Source organism: Calliphora vicina, chromosome 2, assembly GCF_958450345.1.
Source record: "Calliphora vicina chromosome 2, idCalVici1.1, whole genome shotgun sequence".
Classification (NCBI taxonomy): Eukaryota; Metazoa; Arthropoda; class Insecta; order Diptera; family Calliphoridae; genus Calliphora; species Calliphora vicina.
This window is the reverse complement of record NC_088781.1, coordinates 81568110-81587913: the sequence shown is the minus strand read 5'-3', so window position 1 is coordinate 81587913 and position 19804 is coordinate 81568110. Positions and strand designations below refer to the sequence as shown.

Genomic DNA, 19804 nt, shown 5'->3' with positions numbered 1-19804 from the left:
CAGGTGCTGCTGGATTATAATCCCAGAAAAATGTTGCACCCTTCCCAAACGCGTTGGCTATCGCTCGAAGCTACAGTGAATCAGATTTTGAGCAGATTAGAAGTCTTAAAACTATTTTTTTTACACGAAGACGTGGAAAAGTTTGATTCTACACAAAGAATAATAAATTATTTACATAATCCAGAATTTGAATTATATTTACTATTTTTAAAGTTTATATTAAATGATATTAACAAACTAAACCGCCTGTTTCAAAACGAAAACCCAAAAATACATTTATTAAATAGTACAATAAACCGTTTATACGGAAAAATTTTTGAATATATAGTAAAAGAGGAATATATATGTTTTAAGAAATTTAAAAAGATTGATATTAACAATTCCACATTTTTAAAAGATCCAAAGGATATTTATTTAGGTGCGGAAGTTTCATTAGCTCTATCTAAATTATCTGAGGAAAGCGCAAAGGACTTCAAAAATCATTGCTTACAATTTTACGTTGAGCTTTGAAATTCACTCTTAAAAAAGTTTGATTTTGAAAATGATTTTTTGGAATGCGTTGAGGCCTTAGCACCTGCTAATGTTGTGAAAAATAACAATAAAAGTATTTTTAAATTATGTCGTTTTGTGCCAAATGTAGTAGAAATGAACTACATTCAAGACACAGATGATGAGTGGCGTGAACTACTGCACCTAAATTTTGAAGACTTGGGCTTATTAGAAGAAGAAAATATTGAAACTTTTTGGGAAGTAATATTTAAAACAAAACGTGGCGACGGAACTAAAGCTTTTCCTAATTTAAAAAAACTGGTATATGCAATTTTGTCAGTACCTGTTGCAACTGCTAATGTTGAAAGAATTTTTTCACAAATTAATATTAATAAAAATAAAACTAGGAACAGATTAGAAGTGCCAACACTGTGTGGCATTTTAAGAACTAAAGATTTTCTTAAAAAAAATAACAGTAATTGCAGCAATTTCGTGCCATCAAAAGAAATGGCAATCAAATTTACCAAAGAAATGTACAAATCTGATTAGTATTAAGTGCCAAGAGAAATTAACTCAATTTACGAAAATGCATGTTATTTCAAATATTTTGTATAAAACTGAATTATATTTTTATTTTTTATTATATGTACAATTTAATTTGTTTTGTTATTTTTTGTTATGTTTTGTATTTTTTTGTTATGTTTTGTTATTTTTTGTTATGTTTTGTTATGTTTTAATAAAAAAAATATATGAACTGAATTATAATTTTATGTGCAGTTTTTTTAGTTGAAAATCAGTTTTTTTTTTTTTTTTTAAATTTGAAGTTTTTGAAAAAAAAATTATGGCAACGCTGTGTACCACATATACCACATTACCCGAACTTACTCTACAAATTTTTCAAAGGGAGCAAGGTTTGTGGAACTTCTGAAGAGTGAGTATAAGCTTATTATATACGTATTAGGTATTGATGAAAACCTCAGGACTTGGAGATTGATATTTTAGTAAAATTATGTAATTTTATGAATTTTTCGGAAGTCATTTACCTTAAAAACTAAAAAAATTGTAATATTAAAATTTTAATGGTTAAAGATATCATAATAAAATGTATAAATAATGTAGATCCAAGTGTCATTAAATCAATGGAATTTAATTTTTTGACATTTTGTATTTTGAAATACCTGAATTCCTTAAACGGATAAAATATGTTCCAAAAAGTGAATTTTTTTAGAAAAGTGCCTACTGTGACTTTATTTACCATGTGATAGTAAAAAAACGTTGTAAGTATTTAAGAAACATATGGAGTTATACAAATATGGAGCTTTTTCGAGGATTTTTTAGAATTTTTTATTCAAACTTAAATTTTTTTTAAAAAATTGGCCAAGTTTGGATAGCCCTGGTGGGGGTTAGGTCCCCTTAAGGGAGCCAAATTTTACTTTACACGATTTTGCATTAAGTTTTCTTTCCGGATCAGATAAAAGTTGTACATAGTCCCGAAGAATTTTTTTTTTACAAAAGAAAAAATATATGGTATATGCAATTTTGTCAGTACCTGTTGCAACTGCTAATGTTGAAAGAATTTTTTCACAAATTAATATTAATAAAAATAAAACTAGGAACAGATTAGAAGTGCCAACACTGTGTGGCATTTTAAGAACTAAAGATTTTCTTAAAAAAAATAACAGTAATTGCAGCAATTTCGTGCCATCAAAAGAAATGGCAATCAAATTTACCAAAGAAATGTACAAATCTGATTAGTATTAAGTGCCAAGAGAAATTAACTCAATTTACGAAAATGCATGTTATTTCAAATATTTTGTATAAAACTGAATTATATTTTTATTTTTTATTATATGTACAATTTAATTTGTTTTGTTATTTTTTGTTATGTTTTGTATTTTTTTGTTATGTTTTGTTATTTTTTGTTATGTTTTGTTATGTTTTAATAAAAAAAATATATGAACTGAATTATAATTTTATGTGCAGTTTTTTTAGTTGAAAATCAGTTTTTTTTTTTTTTTTTAAATTTGAAGTTTTTGAAAAAAAAATTATGGCAACGCTGTGTACCACATATACCACATTACCCGAACTTACTCTACAAATTTTTCAAAGGGAGCAAGGTTTGTGGAACTTCTGAAGAGTGAGTATAAGCTTATTATATACGTATTAGGTATTGATGAAAACCTCAGGACTTGGAGATTGATATTTTAGTAAAATTATGTAATTTTATGAATTTTTCGGAAGTCATTTACCTTAAAAACTAAAAAAATTGTAATATTAAAATTTTAATGGTTAAAGATATCATAATAAAATGTATAAATAATGTAGATCCAAGTGTCATTAAATCAATGGAATTTAATTTTTTGACATTTTGTATTTTGAAATACCTGAATTCCTTAAACGGATAAAATATGTTCCAAAAAGTGAATTTTTTTAGAAAAGTGCCTACTGTGACTTTATTTACCATGTGATAGTAAAAAAACGTTGTAAGTATTTAAGAAACATATGGAGTTATACAAATATGGAGCTTTTTCGAGGATTTTTTAGAATTTTTTATTCAAACTTAAATTTTTTTTAAAAAATTGGCCAAGTTTGGATAGCCCTGGTGGGGGTTAGGTCCCCTTAAGGGAGCCAAATTTTACTTTACACGATTTTGCATTAAGTTTTCTTTCCGGATCAGATAAAAGTTGTACATAGTCCCGAAGAATTTTTTTTTTACAAAAGAAAAAATATATGGTCCTTTTTGGGAAAAACGTAAAAAATACGGCCTCTTTTACATGTTCCTTCTTTGGATGCGTGTAACTTTTTATAGGGACCAGATAACAGTTAGCAAGTTTTATTTATTATATTTAGAATTTTATCAACAATATAGCCCGCCATATCTAAAAAACCAAAAAAAGATTGATCAAAATTAAAAAAAATAAATCAATAAACCTAAATAACTCTTCAACTAATAGAGATAAGCGTATTTTTTGTAGATCCTCTCAAGGACTACTTATATTTTAAGTTTCATAAATGGATTTTTGGCGATTTTTTTTAAATTTGAGACCCGAGGTGACCAACTTTGAGGGGCCGTGCGCTGGCCCCCATTAGCGCTAGAAAGCTGAACGGACGTAGATCAACTCGAAAACACCTCAGCTCCAACCATGTGAAATTTCGAAGACCTCTCACTTATGTATCTATTGATTATGCAGATCAAGATGCATTACTCCAAATTATTTTATTTTTTGAAGTTCAAATGGAACTAAGCCATTTTGTGAATTAGGCGACATAGATTACAGATTATAGTTGATGATATATATATGTCAAAGTTAAATCTTAAACAAAATTTGCTAATGTATAGAATATATTAGATATATTTTATTCATTATTATTATTTTTTTTTTTTATTTTATACAGACTTCCGTTAAGAATAAAACAAAATGTTTATAAGTGTTGAAGAAATTATCAAACAGCGAACTTAGACCAATATGTTAGGAATTATTTGCAATCGATATATTTTGCCATAACTTGCCCGTTTCGTTAAAAAATATAAATTTTTTACGATTCTTTTTGCTTCAAAAATTTATTTTTTTTAAAAAATTTTATTTATATTCATTAAAACTTCGACTTTAATTAAGAATAAAACAAAACGTTGAAAAGTGTTGAAAAAAATATAAAAATTAGGTAAATATTTTTAGTAATTTTTGCAATCAAATTATTTCATCATAACTTGCCCGTTTTGTTAATAATGGGCACTACTTAAAATATTTAGTTTGAATTTTTATGTAGATAAGAATAAGAATAAAACAAAATGGTTAATAGTGTTGAGAAAAATATGTGTTAAAAAAATATCATCGCTTGCCCGTTTTGATAAAACTTGCACGTTTTATAACGGCTTTTTCTAAAAAATATAGTTTGAATATTTATACAGAAATGAATATAAAACAAAATGGTTAAAAGTGTTGAGAAAAATATAAAAACCCAAAATTAGAACAATATGTAAGAAAATATTTGTAATCAATTTATGTTATCATTCATACCTGGCCAGCTTTTTTTAAAAATTGCACTAAAAATATAGTTTGTATATTTATGCAGACAAAGATAAAACAAAATGGTTACAAGTGTTGAGAAAAATATATAAAAACTAAATTAGAGCAATATTTGCAATCAATTTACTTTACCATAACTTGCCCATTTTCTGAAAAATTAAACATTTTTAAGCAAATATTACTCAAAAAATATATTTTTTTGGGCATAAACATTTTATGGTTTTAATTTTTAATACAGACTTTAATTAAGATAAAACAAAATGTTGAAAAGTGTTCTAAAAATTCTAAAAATCGAAATTAATCCAATATGTTGGGAAATATTTATTTTACCAATAAATGCAAAATTTACATTAATAATAAATTATTTAATTAAAAAAAATCTTTTTAAAATTTTTATTGGTCACAAAAGGGTTAAAAAGTACTAAAATTTATTTCAACCTCTTACTTATTAGTATTCAATTAATTTTCAACGTAAAAAAGAAAATATATAGTTTTGGCAAAAAAAAACTTTACTCCAGACCTATGTGCGTTAGGTTAAAGAAATGCTGCCAACCTTTACCATACGCAGTAAATGGTCACAACGTGTTAAACCAATTGAGGTAGATGATATCGAGCTCATTGTAGATGAAAATTCAAAAAGAAATACCTGGACTAAGGGGAAGATAGTTGAAGTGATAAAAGCAAGAGACGGTCAAGTGCGAAGGTAAAAACTATCAATGGAATTGTTGAGAGGCGTGCAGTGAAATTAGCAGTACTGGACGTCGACAATAGAGTGGAGTAAAACCTCAAATAGAGCGCTTTACTGGGGGGAGAACTGTTGCCGACAGAATTTAAAATGTTAGATCAGTTAAAAATTATACACTGTTAAAACAATTGTTAATTTAATAATAACTTTAGTTGCAACTATGAATATAAAATTGCATTTTCTAACACTGTAAAAATTGTATGATTGTATGTATATATAAATGATTTATAGGTTACATAATCAAAAATCACGTTTTGTAGCCCATATTGCAGCATAATCAAACATTAAATTAAAAACTGAAACAGAATTAAAAATAAATGAATTAATAAAGAGTTCGCTTTCAGAATTTTAAAGCGACACATTAGTTTGCTGTTTAAAACTTGTTTTTTTATTTTACACCAACCATACACAGGAAGTAGAATTATTTATTAAATTGCACTATATAGATATTATGCTAGTGTCGGAGACACATTTCACCAGTAGATCCTTTTTTAAAATAAGAGGATATGAACTAATTACATCAAATCATCCGGATGACAGAGCACATGCTGGGGCTGCAATATTAATAAAATCTTCAATAAAATACGAACTATTAGACGAAGTTAGAGAATCACATCTTCAAGCTGCATGTATAAAGGTAAAATGTGATCTTAATGACATTTCCTTTTGTGCTATATATTTCCCACCTAGATTTTCCGTTAAATGTCAACAATTTCATAACTTTTTTAATAGTTTAGGACCAAGATTTTTCGTTGCTGGAGATTTTAATGCAAAACACCAAAGGTGGGGATCTAGATTGGTTAACCCTAAGGGAAGTGAACTTTATAAATGCTTAATGAATAATAACTATTCTGTGCTTTCTACGGGAAATCCCACTTATTGGCCTACAGGTCCCAGAAAAATACCTGATCTTTTGGACTTTGCAGTTTATTCTGGAAATTCGAGTCAATTATTACACATCGAAGATGTGTTCTGATACACCCCTTTTAACTAGTTTCAATACTTTCCTACAATCACATATAGTAAAGCACAATATTTTTATTAACAAAACTGATTTAATGTCATTTGCTACTTGGATTGAAAGAAATGTGAGTCTTACAATTTCTTTAAAATCTATAGAGGAAATAGATTCTGCAGTTGAAAACTTTAATAACATAATCCACGAAGCAGGGTATTTATCAACTCAAAATTCACCAATGCACAGTAGGGCAGAATCGAATTTTTTTGGAAATAAATCTGGCATTTCTAAAAGTCTATTTCGATCGGGAAAAAATTTGACGTGACCGTAGCCAAGGAGTATTCGAGCTTAAGTTATTAAAATGGATCCTACAAATGCTCCATGGGCGGCGATATGGGGGCTCAAAGTACCTTGGTACCTTCGACATGTAAAATTTTTAAACCATTTTTTGTTTCCCTATTTAAAAAATATAGGGCGTAATTTTGGACGGAATGGACTCAAATTTTTTTTGTTAGTTAGACAACTAAATTACCAATAATATACAAACGATTTGAGATCAATATCTATTATGGATCCAAAAAAACGATTTTCAATTTAAATATTAAAAAAAAATAGTGGATTTTTGCTGTTTTTTGGGCGAAAATGTGACTAACTCTATTTTTATTAAAAAAAACTTTATTTAAGAACATATAACACTTTTATGTTTTTCTGTAAGGTATCTTCACGGGCAACATTTTGGTATAAAAAAATGTCACATTTTTTGAATATGTTGCCCCTACGTCCTTCGGAATTTTACCTATTTTTTATCAAAATTTCAACTTTGGGCCACATGTTCTAAAATCCCAAAGCTGGGATCAGAAAATGGAAAGCAGCTTTGGAAACCTTGATGTGTTCTCCATTTATCGCCAAAGTATTTTCCCAGCCCCGAAGGAAATGTGGACCGTATAGCCAAAATTGTAAAAAATACCATTTTTGGGATTTTCGCTCCACTTTTTTAAGAGCGATAAACACCTACATATGTCAAAAGAAACCCTGATGACGAATTTTTTTGTCTGGCACTGGCAGGACATAAAATAAAGTATTAGGTTAAGATTTGATTAATTATTGTTAGTTCATATTTAATTTATGAAGATTCAATAAATAATAAAAATACGAAAAAAAAAAATAAAAAAACTTTTTAGGAATTGCGGGATTCCCTTTGACCCTTTGACAAGTTTTTTACACCTTGTTATTTAGAATGACAAACTTAAAAAACGTTAAAAATTTCATTGAGATTCGTTAATAAATAATAATTTCTAAAACTAAAATTTATATCAAAATTTTAATAGGATTGCAAATATTAGGAACAATTTGATCCACATTTTTTCCGGGCTATATTTTTTTGTTTAGATAAGTTAATTTTTGGTCTTACAAAAAAAATTCAAGTCAATATCTCAATTAGATTCAAAAATATTGCACTGGTACTATTCGCCAAAATATTTGAAAGATTATTTCTGAAAAGATTATTACCAGTTCTAGAAAATATTAACATAATTCCTGATTATCAATTTGGTTTTAGAAACAAACATGGTAATCCAGAACAATGCCATCGTATCGTTGCTTTTATAAGAGATACATTGGAAACAAAAAAATATTGCGCAGGAGTAGTACGGTCATACACAGCTAATATTTGAAGTTTTTCGTCAAATATTTCATTGCTTGAATTTGACCACAAATAAAATTTAGAGCAAACAACAAAACAGATGATTTTAGTCAAACGAAATTATTTGTCGACAAGCTAAATATTTTCTTAATGTGAACATAGTGTGACCACTACCTATATAAATATATAATTTGATCTTGCAAATCTTTTTAAGGTTAAAGCACTTATTTCGAATTGTACAGCAATTATTTAAATAAAGTTTTGTTGAATTTTGTTATCATATATTGAATTTGATTTTTCACATTTTGTTTGACCAAACTGCTGCGAAAAAGAGTCATTAAATATATTTGCCGTGTGATCACACTATATCAAATATTTTCATCAAATAATTGTTTCATCAAATAGATCAAAAACAGAAATTATTTGCTCAGCATGGCGGAAAAATAAAAGGAGAATATTTAAGTATTTTTGGTACTAAATTAAAGAGACAATTTCACTATTTTTTTAAACATAATCGGAGTCAATAATTACTACTACTATTGCTACCTTCACATTTTGGTAGCAGTAGTTGTAGTAGTACTAATAAAAGAAAAATTTAAAAGTAGCAGAGTAATTTATTTTCTATTGCTACCTTAAAAAAGAAAAAGTTTTGATGTAGCAGTCATTAGTTTTTTATTAATTCTGCTACATTTAAAATTTAGTAGTAATAGAAGTAGCAGTTGAGGTAGTAGAAGAAGTAGCAGTTGAAGTAGCAGCTAAGTAGCAGTTGAGGTAGCAATAAAATAAGTCAAAAATAAAAATGTTCAGCCAAAAAAGTATATTATGTGTATATTTGATAAGTTGGTCGTGTTGTAAACAAAAGTTCGGCTTTTTTGTTATACACACAGAAATCACGATATTTCTGTTAGCAACACGAACATCTGAGACGAATAAAAACGAATAATTCTTTCAAACTCTCTCAAAACAAAAACAACACACAGTGTTTAATTCTGTCAATTTTGGTGTTATGACTGAACATTTTTTTTTATTGCTACCTTAACTGCTGCATCAACTGCTACCTTAAAAATTAAAACTCGATATAGAGCAGTAGCAATGATTTGTATTTTTATGCAACTGCTCTGTTAAGAGTTTTATATTTTGAAGGTAGCAGTAGTTTTAAAAAAACAAGAAAACGAAAAAAGACAAATGCTAATGCTACCACTACATACACTTTTTTGAAGCAGTAGTTGTAGCAACAGTTAAAAATTTGTTAGTTATCGTAGCTTTTTAAACACTGAAAAAATGCATCAATAAATGAAGTCTTCTTCTTCACATAAAAGTCATTCAGCCTAGAATGACAGACTGGCAGAAAAACTAATTGAAGACATGAAGTCTATGTTGCGATTTTTGTATTTTTATGCGATTTATATTTTTATACGTTTCACATAGTCTGATTATTTTTTATACATGGAGTTTGTCTATTACAAAATTTGAATATTTATTGTATTTGTACAGATTGAATTTAAAATCAAAGAAAATAGTTTAAACATACATAAATGGTATGATTTGATTGCAATTAAAAATTAATTGTTAAACTATATGATCTGTTTATTTTTACTGCAGAAGAAGAATATGTCTAAAGCATTTTTTACTTTTCTGATTTTGTTGTCATACAAAAATTGTAATTCTAAACCTTATACAATTGAATTGCAATTAATTAAAAATTTATGTAAAAAAGGTAAACATTTCCGTAAAATTTTATAATATTTGTGAACATGTTCCTATTCTGAATGAATAAAGTTTGGAAAAACTCATGTTCGATTAATAATATTTAATAAAAAAATCATTTCAATTATGATTTTCTCTTTAATTCTTCAACACACAGAATTTTATAATTTTGTTTTACACCAATTTGGACGATCTAAAAAAAAATATTTTTTATATACTACTTGTATATACTTTGGTTTCAACAATTTAAAAATATATTTTTTGCTTTTTCACAGTTCACTTATTTGATTATTGTTAATTTTATCATACTAATATTTGTTTGAATAAAGCAATTTTTAGCTCAAAATCCAAACAAAGCCAAAACAAATATAATAAAATTCCAAAATTGTTTATTATATTAGGGATATTTTGCAGACTTTAAATACAATTACAAATTTTAATACGTTGATAGTAATATAATTTAATAAATAAACATTTAATAATTATATTACTAAATTGTTTAAGCTTGAGTTCTTTTCCACGATTTGTTTTCCTTATGTAGCGATTTTTAATTTAAGATATAGCAACACTAATTTTGCGATAACATATGATGCAACAGCTGTTATTTGACGCTGTTTGATCTTGCAAATGAATAGCAAGATCAAATAAAAAATTACCCAAAATGCAGGGAAATATTTGCTGATTAGTGGTCACACATTGGTCACATTACAAGAAAGTTTTATTATCGGCAAATAAATTTGTTTGACCAAATTCAGCTGTTTTCTTTTTGCCGTGAAAAATATTTTCCGTTCAAACTAGAAACATAAAATATTTGACGTTTAATTAAAAGTACTGAAATTTCACAATTCTTTTATTTGTAAAGAAAAATCTAGTAATATTTTAATTTCTATAAATGTCATCTTTATTGATGAATGGAATTAAAGTTTTTTTGAAGCTTTATTTAATAATTATTTAGAAGAAATATTACAATTAATGTGACCACAAGACAAATATATTTTCCCCTTCGTGTGTTTGATAGTATTTTTGTGTAGTTTGATTAAACAAATATGGCAAATAAATGTGTACAGTGTGACCACAAAATCAACCCATGGATTATTTGATGTAGTTTTGATCAAACACATGAAAGATTTTGTGTCAAATAAATTGCGTAGTCTGACCTTACCTTTAGATGTACAACAAGCATTTGATAAAGTAGGGCATACTGGTTTGTGTTACAAATTAAAAAAGCTGCTCCCAACTCATTATTTGTTGTTAAAATCTTATCTAGCAGACAGAAGTTTTTATGTTAAAGTAAACTCTGAATTTTAACAATTATATAACATTAAGGCTGGTGTTCCTTAAGGTAGCGTACTCTGACCAATCCTGTATACAGTATATACTTCAGATATGCCATTTACGGAAAATGTTTTAATTGCCACTTACGCTGACGACACAGCGATTTTAGCATCCGATATTTGTCTAAACAATGCATCAAATTTAATACAAATAGAACTCAATGAAATTGAAACATGGTTAAACCAGTGGAATATCAAAGTCAATACAGAAAAATCGTTACATGTCACATTTTCTTTTGAGTTCTACTGAATAATAATCCAATCCCACAAGGCGATTGCGTAAAATATTTGGGAATGCACATTGGAAGACACATATTAAATCGAAAAAACAACAACTAAATATGAAAACTAAACGTCTCTTTTGGCTATTAGGACCCAAATATTCATTAAGCTTAGAAAATAAAGTTACAATTTACAAAACAATGCTGAAAAAAATTTGGACCTATGGGATACAACTATGGGGGACAGCTAGCAACTCAAATGTCGAAATCTTGCAGAGATACCAGTCAACAACACTAAGATCAATTGTTAATGCTCCATGGTTTGTATCAAACTTCTCAATTCACAATGATCTTTCTATTCCTAAAGTTATAGATGAAATTAAAAGATTAAGCGGAAACTATTTAGAAAGGCTAAGTCAACACATCAACCCACTAGCAATTTCCCTCCTTGATGACACTGATGAAGTAAGACGTCTTAAAAGATACCATATCCTGGATCTTCCTTTTAGGAACTAATTTTTACTTTTAAATATATATACAGTGAGTGTCACTCAAAATCGTACAACATATTTTTTTTAAATATTATGAAATTATACAGGCAAAAGTCATTTTATTAATTGGAACAAAAACTATGTATTTCAACAAAAAAGTTAACAAAACCTCAATTCCTTAAAAAAATATAGATGAAAATTAAAGGACATCACAAAATTCATATTTCACTTAAATTCGTACACTTATATTAAATTACAATTAAAACTTTAAAAATTAAAAAAAAAGTTAATATTAAATAATCCTAAAACTTTGTAGGGTATATTTTGCTATTTTTTAGTGCCTGTAGGATTTTAAATCAAGCGTTGATATTCTGGGCACTGACAGTGTTACCCAATTTTGTTATTTGTAGATAAGCGCAATTAAAATTATACCATATTTTCTGATTGGTAAAAGCACACTCAATATAAAAATAGCATTTTAAATTATTTCCAAAACATCAACTTTCTAAAACTAATGAATAAAATTTTACTACGATGGTGTACGATTTTAAGTGACATTCACTGTATTAGAGTGACAATCAGTTGTATGGAAAAAAATGTTTGTTAAAATTTTGAAGAGTGCTGGGTGGAGGCCTAAAAGTTAAGTGCTGAAAATTTGAGCCAAATCGGGCAACGATTTCTGGACGCGCATAGAAGACAAAGTTCAGATATATGCAAAATTTTACTATTTTTCTGGAATAAATAGGTGAAACTCGTTAACTTTCTACATTGTTTTCTAGAAATATGTAGATTTATTTATATTAATGAATATTACATTAAACATTTTTTTTTAGGAAATTAACCCTGTATCTCCTTTGGGTCAAAATGACCCAAAAACTGTATTATCGCCAAAATTCGAAAATTCAGGTTTCATTAAAATCGGCCCAAAAATATATAACATTTCGCTATCTTTTCATTAGAAATTCCAAATATTAAAAAATTTGACCTTTGACCTTCACGATTTAAAGGTTAACGTTTTCCGATTTTAGTAAAACTTTCTGACCATATTTAAAATTACCAGGATTATAATATTATGAATAAGTTTTACTTAAAATTTATAACAGTAAGGAAATTGGGCTCATTCGCCAAAATATGGACAAAAAATTTGTTTTTCTTGAAAATCGCAAAATTTAAATCGCAGGTACGGAAAAACTGTAAGAGGTATTGACATATTTTTTTCATATTTATATTCCCTATTTTGATCTAAATAAATCCCAATGTGATGATCAAAAAATTCTGAAATTTGTTTAACAAAATTTTTAATAATTTGAAAATGGAGATTTGAAACAGCCGTTAAAAAAATTATTTTGTTTGGCCATACCTGCGAATAGGTTGACGGTATCCTACGAAGACAAAAACTCATACTCAAGTAAATACGGATATATTTTAAATAAAAATTAGCTTTTATTTTAATTTTTCTCGAAATATGTTAATTTTTTTTCCAACATTTTTTGTTCAAGTGGCCTGAAACACGAATTTGTAATAACTTTAACATTTTTTAACCAAATTTTGTCATTTATATCTCATTAAAACGATAATTACGTACATATTTCGATTCTTTTGCATTCAATTGCAATAGTATTTATTTAGCAGCAAAATTTTTTCAAAAACTGAAAAATTTGCATTTTTTCGAATTTTGGCGATAATACGGTTTTTGGGTCATTTTGACCCAAAGGAGATACAGGGTTAATTTCCAAAAAAAAATTGTTTAATGTAATATTCATTAATATAAATAAATCTACATATTTCTAGAAAACAATGCAGAAAGTTAAGGAGTTTCACCTATTTATTCCATATAAATAGTAAAATTTAGCATATATCTGAACTTTGACCTCGATGCGCGTCCAGAAATCGTTGCCCGATTTCGCTCAAATTTTCAGCACTTAACATTTAGGCCTAGTGTCACAATATTCCACCGGCACTCTTTGAAATCTAAAAAAAAAAATCGGCTGTCACTCTAATATATATGGGGGATTTCACGTCAAGTGAACCAACTTTTAAAATCGATGTCTTCCGATCGAGATGAAATTTACACCAAGGTTAGATCTAGCTGATAGTAATTCAGACACAATTTTTCGACAAGATTGGTCCAAAACTCTCTGAGTTAGAGGGGGTCAAAATTTGACATTTTGGCCAAAAATGTCGACCCCTTTGCGCGAAATTATCGTATGTCACAAATACAAAATTTTACAGGAGAGCTTCATTATTAAATTTGTTTGCATTGGCTGGTATCATTAATACCAAATTATAAATGCTATACAAAAACCGATTTAGTAAATTAAATTTCACATACGTTAAAATTAACCTAAGTAGTAATATTTCCATAAATATAGCGAAAATAGGTATAATATTTTACTATGTAAAAATGTAACATACGATAATTTCGCGCAAAGTGGACGATGTGATTTTTCTCATCCATGTTACTTATTACCTATTGTTCTTAGCAAAATGTGTTCCAAATAGATATTTTCCTTGAAGACCTATTTGGTAGCTTAGTGGCATGCGAGTGGGATATCTTTCAAAATAAATGTTTTGTAACTCAAAACATGCAATTTTTCACTTTTTTTTTTCAAAATCGATTTTTTTTTCCGAAATGGTCCCTTTTTTTAAATTATTTTTTTGCTCAAAAGAAAGCTTGGGTCTAGTCCTTCTATAAATGTTCTATCACAAAAATTGTATGTCTTGACTTACAAAATATTTATTTCGATAGATATTCCACTCACATCCCACTGCGAGACCAAAAAGTTCTTATTTTTTTTTAATATTTTATTTCGAAAGATTGAAGAAATAGCTATCTAAACTATTTGGAACACATTTTGCTAAGAACAATAGGTAATAAGTTACATGGATGAGAAAAATCACATGTTTGGCCAAATTTTGACCCCATCTAACTCAGAAAGTTCTGGACCGATCTTGTTGAAAAATTGTGTCTGAATTACTATCCAATAGATCTAGACATCGATTTTAAAAGTTGGCTCACTTGACGTGAAATCCCCCATATACATATACACATACTTGTTCATGTATATGTAAATAGCATTTTATATTAATCCAATGTATATACTAATATTGTTGTTCTCAATGGAGTTCAACAATTTTTGTCATTATTGTATATTGTATTAAATTTACTTATTATCTTTAAATGGATAGATTGTAAATAAAGAATTATAAGAAAATATAATTATTTAATTTGATGCTCGACCAAGTTCGGATTGATACTAACGCAAAAGCCGTGAAAACGTTTCAAAAGTGAAATGAACAAAACCGCACCGTATGGAATAAGGTGACAAATATTGAGAGTATTCATTGGGCACTTATTTTGGGCAGACGTTTATAAATAAAACGATAAAGATACATTTGTATTTTGAAGTACGGAAGCAATTTGCTCCAATATCTGCATTATAGGCTCTAATGAACAACAATCTTCGCCGGTACTATAAAACATCGAAAGAACTAGATTTATGCAGTACATCCCAATCAAGCAAATTATGGTACAAAGGTCTGGTTCGCATGCGATGCAAAGTCATTCTATCCTCTCAACAGCGATATTTATACAGGAATGAGCTTAAATGCAACTCGTGCACGACACTCTCTCCTCCAATGTAGGAGAGAGTGTCGTGCAAAGACTGGTCTACCTTTGGGATAACAGCGGAAGAACCATAATCTGTGCCAATTTTTTCACATCATTGAATCTGGGTAGGCATTTGATGTCCAAAAATCTCCGTTTTCTTGGTAAAATGAAAGCAGACCGCAAACGAGCATAAGAGTCTACAGTTTTTCTCAATCAAAGTTTGCGTTTGTTGTCCTACGTGACAAAAAAGGGGAAAGCAGTTGTACTACTTTCCAGTACGCCGGAAGAAATACAAGCCACAATATATCCTTGACTACAACGCAGCCAAAGGAGACTTCGATGCGATGGACAAAATGCTTTCGCATATAGTCAAATGAACCACTGAATGCTTGCATACATACATATTTAAAAAGACTTCATTATTTTAGATGTCTGTTTTGATGCCTGTCTGCATGCCAGGCAAATCATCAAAGTATATAAATCTAAACAGGTTTTAATAAATAAAAGATTGTAAAAAATTTATTAATATTTCTTAAGGAAGAACAATTTTATTTCTTTAATTAATTCATTTCTATATAGAATGAAATACAGAATTTAATTTACAAACAAATAAGCCTAATTAACAGAATCATACATAACATACATGTTAAGCAAAAATTTATATATATTTTCAAGCAATTCAGTGGCTTATATATGTATAATTTTCCAAATAATACCATTTACCTTTAACATATATTACCGTTAAGAAGATATTCCCAAATCTATGTCTCTAAAAATTATTTTATTTTTGATTTTCCATGGCAAAAAAATGTAGCCCCACTTTCCCCCAAGCTATTTTTTTTTTAATAAAATGAAAGGTAGGAGTGTTTTGTTTCGATTAAAAAAAATAGTTTTCGGAAGTTTTCGGAACACGAACGGTTTTATTAAAGTAAAAAAATAAAGGAACATCACTGAATTATAAATCAGCTGTTTACTTTGAAGCTGTCTTATTTAAAAGAATTCAGCAGCTTAAGCACGACTGCAATTGCAGCCAGCGGCATTTGTATTCGTAAAGCCTGCTGCCTTCAATGTATTTAAAGCATGACACGCTTTTCTATATTTGTCACATAATTCACCATTTATAGTTCGCAAATCTTGGAATGATGTTGGGCCACGAACGTTGACTAATAGAAACACGCTAATAGAAACACTTGTCGTTTCTTGGATGGACTGTGTAAATGTGCCTTCGGTTTCCGCCGTTGAAATTTCTTGGACGATTGATTCCAAGTATAGTATATTGGCATTGCGGAGTATAGCAGCTCTGGCGGTCGTGTTGCTCACGATCATTAAAGAGTTGAGATTTTCAGCTAATGGAAATTCGATGTCATACATTCTCCTCAGTAATGTACACTCTTTGACCATTTTCGAAACAATCCAACGGATAAAATTAGCCGAAGATTTAATAAAAGTGGGCGTGGCCAATTTTTCTTTATGTAATAAACTGTGACTATTGCGAATATTAAAAAAAATTAGCCAAATCGGTGCGGTTTTCCGATTTTAGATAAATCGAAACAAGTTGGCGAGGTAATTTTTTCTTTCATTAAAAACTTAAATTGGATTAGTACAAACATTTAAAAAAAATTAGCCAAATCGGTGCAGCCGTTTTTCGATTATTTTAGGTAAATTGGAAAAAGTGGGCGTGGACAATTTTTATTTCCGTAAAAACCTAAGTTGAACTATGACGAACATTTTAAAAAACAAATTGTCCAAATCGGTCCAGCCGTTCTCAACTGATGCAATTACCAACGAACGACATTTTATTTTTATTTATATAGATAGATTTAAATTATTTATAGAATATCGGTAACTGTATTTTATCGTTCACAATAATTTCATTTCATTTTAAAATACTTCCTGAATAACAAAAACTTTAATATGTATAATATTTATTACGTTATAGAAACTAAAAAAGTGGAGATTGCAGCCTCTCCTTTTATACCCCTCATATGTACACTGAAAGAAAAACGCTTCGTAACCCCAATGAAACTTTTACGTTAACCTGTTTACGTTAATGCAATGAAAAGTTTCGTTAATGATATGAAATTTTATGTTGTATTTACGAAAATTACGTTAATATTACGATTCAGGCAAAATGAGTATTTTCTGTCATTTCGTAGAGTCATTGATGCTACGAAACTTTTTACGTTAATATTACGTAAAACTTTAACGTGAGATTCAATGTATAAATTGAATAACGAATGTGTCCCAAATTAATTTTTTGGAATAAAAAAGGTTTAATTGGCAAATCCTAATTGTTTTTGTGTAAATATAGTAATATTTGTATGAAATACAGCACCCCTTAAAAATTCAATGAAATATTTACGTAGCCATAATGAATTTTTTGTTTTCCATTTTTTTGGATTAAATATTGAAAAATAAAAAAAATAAATTATATAAAACAAAATTATATATAAAGGAATCGAATTAATGTAGTTTTTAATATTTAAATTGCTTAGTTCTTGTTATTTTGCTAATATAACAAATTGTCATTAATGAGACGAAAAACGCCAAAAATTATGACATTTTACATTAACATTTTAAACAAGTTTTTTAACAATCACGTAATTATGACGAACGTTTAATGAAACCATGTCATTAAATTAATGAACTTGTAATCCATGCAACGTAATGTGTCATTGCATTTCTTTGCAAACAAATCATAAAGTCCCGTTATAGCAAACATATTTTTAATGAAAATTTGTAGTAAATACAATGATTTTATCATTAATTTAATGAAATGTGTCATTCAATAAAAAAAAATAAGTATTTAATATAATAATAGTAAATACAACGATTCTGTTATCAATACAACGTAAAGTTGCGTTGTATTGAACGTTTCTTAAAGAAATAACGGGACACAAGAGAATGTTGATGCTGATGGACACAAAGAAAAATAAAATAGAGTTGGAACATAATGTGGCACGTTTAAAAAAAATACAACAACATAAATTGCATCATCTTCTGTTTTTGAGAGTTTCTTTTTATTTAATTTTAGTTTATTTTAAACAGTCAACAAGTGAAGAGTTGTTGTGTTAAAAATATAATTGATTTATTTGTTGTTTATAAAAAGTTGAAATTGTGATCAAAATCTAATTTGGTAATAAATAATTTGAAGTGTTTTTTGTGCAAAAATGGATTGAGGAGGATTTATTTCTATCAATTGAGGAAGTGGTTTTCGATTCAAGTGGATCAATGGCTCATAAGAAAGGTAAGCTATTATTAATACATCAAAAGGAAAATTTATGATACCCATTAAAGAATACGTTTAAATTTTATTTTTAGATGAAGAAACTCAAAAAACACGTTACAATATCTACTAACTTCTTGGGGCCTAAATCATCTCCTAAACTTTTTTCAAGGTAAACATTATTAATAATTATATAAAAATTTAAACAAACTATTAAAATATTTTTTTTTTAGAATAAAACATCACAATTTCCATAATGTCTGCTAATGACTTATTTGAAATTACTCAGCAAATGAAAATTGGCGACAAGATCGTTTTTAAGTATAATTTAGAAAAGTGGAGGGCGGAGAAAAACATGTCTCAACAAATTTTGAGTGACTCTCAGGAATCCAAAAACGTTTCATCACCATTATTCACTATCTCAGTCTTCCTCCAGCGAACATTTTTTTTACTGATATTCAATTATTTTTCATTTTAGCGGTATTCACAATGTAGAGTACTTGGCCTGGTAATGTAGTAAAAGAGCACAATATCAAAAAAATAAAAACGAAATACATTAGAAATTGAAATGTTTGTCAATAAATAGCTTTTCTGCTTTTTTACTAGGCAAAGTACTCTACATTGTGAATACCGCTTATATTTTTTGTATTTATTTATACAAATGCGAAGTATGTATATTGAAATCGAATTTAAATATAAAAAGTATTTAAAAAGTATTAATACATATGTACATTTAGATTAAAATCCTAATAAATTGTAATTATAAATAACTTATTTTTGATCATTATTATTATGAAAGGAATCGTTTTTGGAATGAAACCTTTTATTAAAATAATGATTAATATTGTTAATATAATGTCTTATAATCATTATATTTATAATATATTTCATTTCATTAATGAAGGAGCACATTCTATTTACGAAACAATGTAGGAAAATCAATGACAAAATTCATTTTTGAAATGTAAAAACATCGTTCCATTAATGTAGGATATAATTATATTAGTGAAGCAATGTCATTAAACCAATGTCAACATTCATTGCATATATGATAAAGTTTCTTAACATCAATGAAACATGTCGTTATACTATTAATACAAAATCGTTAAATTAATGATTTTTTTCATATTAGTATTGAAAGAGATTCATTAATTTAATGAAACCTTTTCATTATATTGACGAAATTTTTCCTTTCTACACCAACTATAAACCCATGAAAATACAAATCAACTTAGACCCCTGCTGCGGGTAGTCACCTTGAGTCTTCGGGCACGGTGCAGGGGCTTAAGCATCCTAAGGATGTGATCTAAGAACTACCCTCCCCATACCTCACAGCGTCTGTCCTCTATGTTA

At 28.1% G+C, this 19804-nt stretch overlaps 1 protein-coding gene across 2 annotated transcripts in view; it reads right to left on the bottom strand.

The window, feature by feature from the left end:
- Utx (Utx histone demethylase) overlaps nt 1-19804 on the bottom strand; it is a 530199-nt gene that overhangs the window by 159953 nt on the left and 350442 nt on the right. The gene's annotated exons all lie outside the window — the stretch shown is intronic.